The sequence below is a fragment of the Crinia signifera genome, chromosome 5, assembly GCF_055691185.1.
Source record: "Crinia signifera chromosome 5, ASM5569118v1, whole genome shotgun sequence".
NCBI classification, from domain to species: domain Eukaryota; kingdom Metazoa; phylum Chordata; class Amphibia; order Anura; family Myobatrachidae; genus Crinia; species Crinia signifera.
In genome coordinates, this window is record NC_139221.1 from 126053474 (window position 1) to 126059584 (window position 6111).

General features: G+C 44.2%; 1 long non-coding RNA gene across 1 annotated transcript; it reads right to left on the minus strand.

Annotated features, from left to right (window-relative positions):
* Window positions 1-3211: 3211 nt before the first annotated feature.
* Window positions 3212-4859, minus strand: LOC146079541 (uncharacterized). Its single transcript, XR_014474598.1, has 3 exons — window positions 4644-4859; window positions 3500-3612; window positions 3212-3332 (listed from the first exon to the last, which is right to left on the minus strand). It is a non-coding gene; the product is annotated as an uncharacterized LOC146079541 (long non-coding RNA).
* Between the last annotated feature and the right edge of the window lie 1252 nt (window positions 4860-6111).

The following is a 6111-nucleotide window of genomic DNA, read 5'->3' on the forward strand; positions in this document are numbered from 1 at the left end:
ATTACTATAAACAACTCTTGTTGAAGTCCCAAATTGAATATTATCCCACTGGGTAGTGGGTAGGTGGTATTCAAATCCACTTTACAAACGGTAGAGGCATACGCTCACTCCTTTCATGTCTGGCCAGACACAAAAAAAAAAAATTATATAAATGGATTAATAAAAAGGGGGAGGGACCTCCCTATACCTGTACATGGTGGACCGGATTTGATTCCTTAAGTCTGTATTTGCAGCAGTCCTGTTGGATAGTCATCTACTGCTCTAGGTTCTTTATTCGAGATGTAGTTGCTGCAATCACAAGTCCATAGAGCTTTTCTGGCAAGTGAAGGGGCCGGCCCTCTTGTGCTCCGGAGATAAAATAGGTGCAAATGGAGAAAAAAATTTTTTTATAGTAGTTGACGCGTTTCCCCACCTCCTTAGGGGTTCAACAGCTTCCTCAGAAAACAACTTGCCACATGGATTACCTGCGTCTCTTAAATAGGACGCTTACAGCTGCTTTCCGTATATGATTAGGTTACTTCCAGGTTCGGGATGCTCGAAAGAACACACCCCCTTCCTTGTGCGGCCCAATTGGTAGAGGTGCATGTCATTGCGGGGCTGATGAACATAACCATGGGCGTGCGTTCTAAGCCTCGTTTTCGGCTCTGGATATTGATGTTTGTTTATGGCCAGTGGGCGTGCCATTATTGTGAGATTTGAGTCTCATCCTCAGTTTTCATATTTCACCACAGTTCCATTTGCGGCAGGTGGGCATCTTTACTCCGCTCTACTGATTCTTCGGGAACTGTATTGTGCTTATTTTAGCTATGTTATAGACTTGAACCACCCGATATATGATAAAATAATGATATTTAATAAAAATTCAATACATTTGATGAATCATTTGCAGTAATTTTAACATCCAGAAGGTATAGCGAGCCCTATTCCGATAAAATTACTGCAAATGATTTATTAAATTATTGAATTTTTATGAAATATCATTATTTTATCAAATTTTGTGTATCTGTTGCTAGCGCACTCTGAAACTCTCTTTTTTCCCTAGACCACATATAGGAATGCACAAAAATAAATAAAGTTAATGACAGATAAATAATTAAATAAAAATAGAAAAAATGAAAAAGAAAATATATAAATATATCTATATATAGGTTCTCACCACAGTACCTTGATAAAAAAAGCCTGCAGGCTTTTGTAACGTTGGTTACCCACACCGCTTGCCTCCTGTCTTCGTTTCTGAGTGCCGCCATCCCCCCCAGCATTTTGCATACAGAGTGCCCCATAGCGCTCCCAAGGGAAGGCACTGGAGTATACAGCAAGTCTTAGCACCTTTGTGCCGACAATGCGGAGTACCACCACAGCCACATTATATATATATATAAAAAATAAATATAATAAAAAAAAAAACATTTTATTATTAATGCAATTAGACATATAGAGAATGTTATACACATAAGATTTGTAGCAGCAAAAAAATTATTAGAATACATTTTTAATTTATATTTACATTGACACTTTCTAAATAGGAAATGTAGACACTCTGGGCGAGATTTAGTGGGTTTACCGTTTTTAGCAAATTGCGAGTTTTTCTCAAATCGCCCTATATCGCCGTTTTTTTATATCGCATTTTTTTACAGAAATCGCGTATATTAATGGCTGGCGTAATGCCGCATGAAAAGTGCGTTATATGGCGATATACGGCGATATGGTGCGAATTGAGTCTATGTAATATGCCATAAAAGTGCGATTTCCGGGTTAGGTCATGTGCGTATTTGCGGCCAACCGGAATGCGATTTACACCAATACACCTGATCAGCCCATACAACATGCTAACCTATTGGCCCACCTTAGTCCCTTGCAATATGCATCACACCCCCTATATAAAGGGGCGCAGGCGCCATTTTACCCTTTGAAAGAGAGTAAGGCGTTTGAGATGGAGAGGAGAGGAGGAGTGTTAAGGTGCAGAGGAGGCAGAGGGACAGCCAGCTTGGGCCCAAATACCCCAACCACTGGGAGAGGTAGGGGAGTGAGAGGCAGCACTGTAAAACGCAGGACAGGGAGAGGCAGCATGCTCCCAGCAAGAGCTGCGCCAGGGAAAGGCCACATGGTGGAAGCTGAGCAGGTGGCTATGGAGGATGAGGAGGAAGCAGGCACAAGCCATGTGTCCTCACAGGAGGAACAGAGTGCCAGGCACACAGAGGAGGAGCTGTAAGAGGGTGATTTTTCAGAGGTGGACTGGCCTCTGCAGGAGGAAGATGAAGCAGACTTGGAGGTGCTGGGGGAAGAAGCAGGACAGGAGGAGGAGGAGGAGGTTGAGCCTGAAAATGTGGAGGAGGAGGATGCAGCTTGTACAGCTAGTGGGAGGAAAATCAGGTTCTCATATGAGGAGAATATGGCCCTGGTGCGTGCACTCTTGCCCCTGTATGACCGCCTACTTGGTCCTCACCATCACCGCACAAGTGTGGCAAGAAAGAAGGGGATGTGTTACAATATCACATCCGCGGTAAATGCAGTCAGCACACACAAGAGGAGTGTGCACCGTCAAAAAGTGATATAATGACATCAAGCGCCTCCTCAAAGCCAAGCTTGCCCTGGAGAAGAAAGAGGCCTGTCGTACAGGAGGTGGACCTAGGCAGCAAGTCAGCTTTAAGGCCTATGAGAGGCTGCTACGCCGAATCATCCCACCGGAGGTGCTTCCCGGCATCCACATTGCCGACACAGACAGGCCCCCACTTCACCGCCAACTGGTAAGTGTCCACACATGTCAACTTCACATTTTGCTATGTCATGTGCGCATGCAATTATGGTGGAATGCTTTATGTGTCCAATAGATTGCTGTATGTGGAACTACATATCCCAGCAAAAACACATTTTGCTAGGTTTCATTGTTAAATAATGGACTGTGCATTTTGCTGGGTTATGTAGTTCCACAGATATAAATAATGTGTGCTGTCCTAATCACTGTAGGCCTGCAGTGTATTTGATTGTTAATCCATATCAATCCTCTGGGTAGTTGGAAAAGCACTTCACAGTCACTTTTACATGTGTAATCTGATGGTCTTTCTTGTTACTAGCAAGTGGATGAAAAATATAGTTCACAGTCATAATACTGAAATAACCACTTCAGTTCAAAGTCATCAAATTCCTTATGTAATCATATTAGAGGAAAAATTGTTGTTTTTGGTAAAGTTTTTATCTGCATATTTGAAAAAGTGCAAGTTAGGTGCAAATGTTCATAATGGAAAATGTCTTCTTCTTTCAAACAGCTCCATCTCTGGAGTCCCAGCCTGCTGTTGATCAACATCAGCCACATCCGATTGTTCACAATGTCCAGTCTGCAGGTGAGATATCATACTGTTACACAAACACATTGCACATTTCACACATGGCTGGCCCCACCACAGTAGCCTGTTCCAATGCATGCATAATGCATGAGCAACACCTCACCATTCCAACTAAGGTAACATGACCCACCATACACCAATCTGCATAGCATACTTACCACTGTTATCTCATTTGTAGGACCTTCACAACCGATGCCAGAACCCACGGATCCCATGCAAAATATGGACGACATGAGTGAAATCATCCTAGAGACGGTGCCATCGTTGGAACCTGCACAAAACCAATCACACCCAGTCAATGAGGCCCCCTATACGCTGTCACATAGGCAGCATGCCTTAATCATTGCAGCCACCAACACTCCCACTAGTGCGGAGGAGTTAGCGCAATCCATCCATCTTTTCAAGGGGAAACAAATATCTTTTATGGAGGTGCAGACCACCCAACTAGAAAGCATTAAGGGGTATGTGCATAACATAGCTCTGCAAATGAGACGAATTTCCCAAAGTGTGCGTGCTAATGTAGGGACACAAATTCGTCTTGTCTCCACATTAGACACACGCTTATCAGAAATTGGCCAAGCCATTCAGGGCCAAACTACTAATTTTAGAGCACTAAATGCCAATATAGTTGAACAGACCCAAGCTATTAATGGCCAAACAACTGCTTGTCGCTACAAACGCAACTCAGCCTCAGTGCAACTAGTTTGTTAGGTCAGCACCAAACCACATCTACGCAAAGTAGTAGTGTGTCCTCCACACCCATGAGTGGGTCCCCCACTACTCCACCACAGCGTAGTATCCGTACTAGGGGTGGTGGTGCCACTAGTGGTAAGGGTGCTAATACCCGGGCGCTAGCCAAAAATGATTAATGTTGTGTGCATTTACATGTGTATCATGTGCTGTTTTTTTTCCAACACTCATGCAGTGAATGTTCATGTGAAATTTTGATATGGTATGGGCTATGCCTAAATGTTTCAGCAAGTAAAAATTATTTGCATCCAGCAAACTTGTTGTCATTCTTTACAAATGATTACCCACACTGTTCTTTTATGTAGTGTCAAATAGTGACATTTTAGCAGACACGGGACTTTGGGATGTGTGTGCTTATTTGTCATGGAATTGTCAGGAAATAGTGAAATTTGAGGGGGATAAGCATTGGGAATTGCATACTGTATGTAGGCGCCACTTGTTTTGGTAAATTTCAACCACCTCAGATCAATGATCCATGTCACCTCCATCAATTAAGCCTATGTTAATTAGCATTTGAAAACATTTGTAGAAACAGAAAAGTACAGTACTTACTTGACATTGTTATAGGTGTTATCATGTTGCCAGGCATAAAGTATGCTGTGGTGTGGCAGCTTGCAGGTGTTGCCCATTATTGTTGGTCTGCTTCTGGGCAATTAACATGGACAGGGAAAAATGTAATGTTAACAATGTATGTGTGTTACAGGTTCCCCTTTACTATTCATTGTACACAACAAAATTACCTGTGAAATGCTGAAGTATCATCTGTGTACGAACAACACCCCCCCTGTGTACTTCGCAATACAACATCAGTAGTTTGAGCTTCCTGCACGACTGCTGCAGTGGCCACATCTACATAATTTGGTTGACCCAAAGCTATGTTATGCAGCATGCAGCAAGCCTGGACAACCAAAACCACTTTGGCAGGGTGGTATAGCAGTGTACCTGCTGACCTGGCCAAACACCGAAATCTGCTTTTCAGCACCGCAAAGGTGCGTTCCACTACATTGTGGGTAGCAATATGTGCAGCATTGTAGCGGTACTGTGCAGGGCTTTGTGGGTTCCGCAGAGGTGTCCTGAGCCACGAATGACACCCATATCCTGAGTCACCTAACATGTAAAGGGATTTGTGTGGTCACATATCATGTGGGTAATTTGCACATAATAGTAGCAGCCTATACTATATTGTTTGGGCTGGAATAAACAATTACAACAGAAATGACTCTTTAATATAAGGTTACACACATGGATGTTAAAGGGAAAGACATAGGTTAGCAAACATCATGTAAACAGTGGTAAGTGACTTACCAAGTAGCCAGCCCTCTGGCATGGTGTGGTTGTGGAAACGGTCCCAGAGAGCTGAGTGCCGCAGGATATAGGCATCATGGCAGTTCCCGGGATAGCCTGCAACCACACTGAGAATTCTGAGGTTGGCATCGCAGACCACCTGCACATTGAGGGAATGTCTGCCCCTGCGATTCACATAGACATGCTCCCTCACGTGCGGGGCCCGAATCCCAATGTGGGTGCAGTCTATGGCTCCCAGCACATTTGGAAATGCTGAGAGCCGATAGAATGCCACCTTCAGGTCCTGCCACTCGGACTCACAACGTGGAATGTGATATATGTGCGCCACAGCTTCTTTAATGCATTTAACACTTGAGATAAATGTTTAGAGAAAGTGGCTTGTGACACCCCCAAGGCCCATGAGCTCACAGACTGAGTGGAGCCTGTGGCAAAGAAGTGGAGGGCATCCATTAATTTCTGCAGCCCAGACACTGCATAGTTGGCCACCCCACAAGGGTCCAAATCATCTCTCACCTGCTCATATAAGTTCAACAGGTTCTGTCGGTTTAACCTAAACATGTCCACCACCTGTTGATCAGAGAGGGAGTCCAGGTAGACCCTAGCACGGTACCGACGAGAAGCACGGAGTGGTCGGGGTACCTGGATCTGGTGGGCAGCAGCATCCCTCCTGCGTAGCTCCTCCAAACGCCCCAGCTCACACACTAGCACCTCCAGT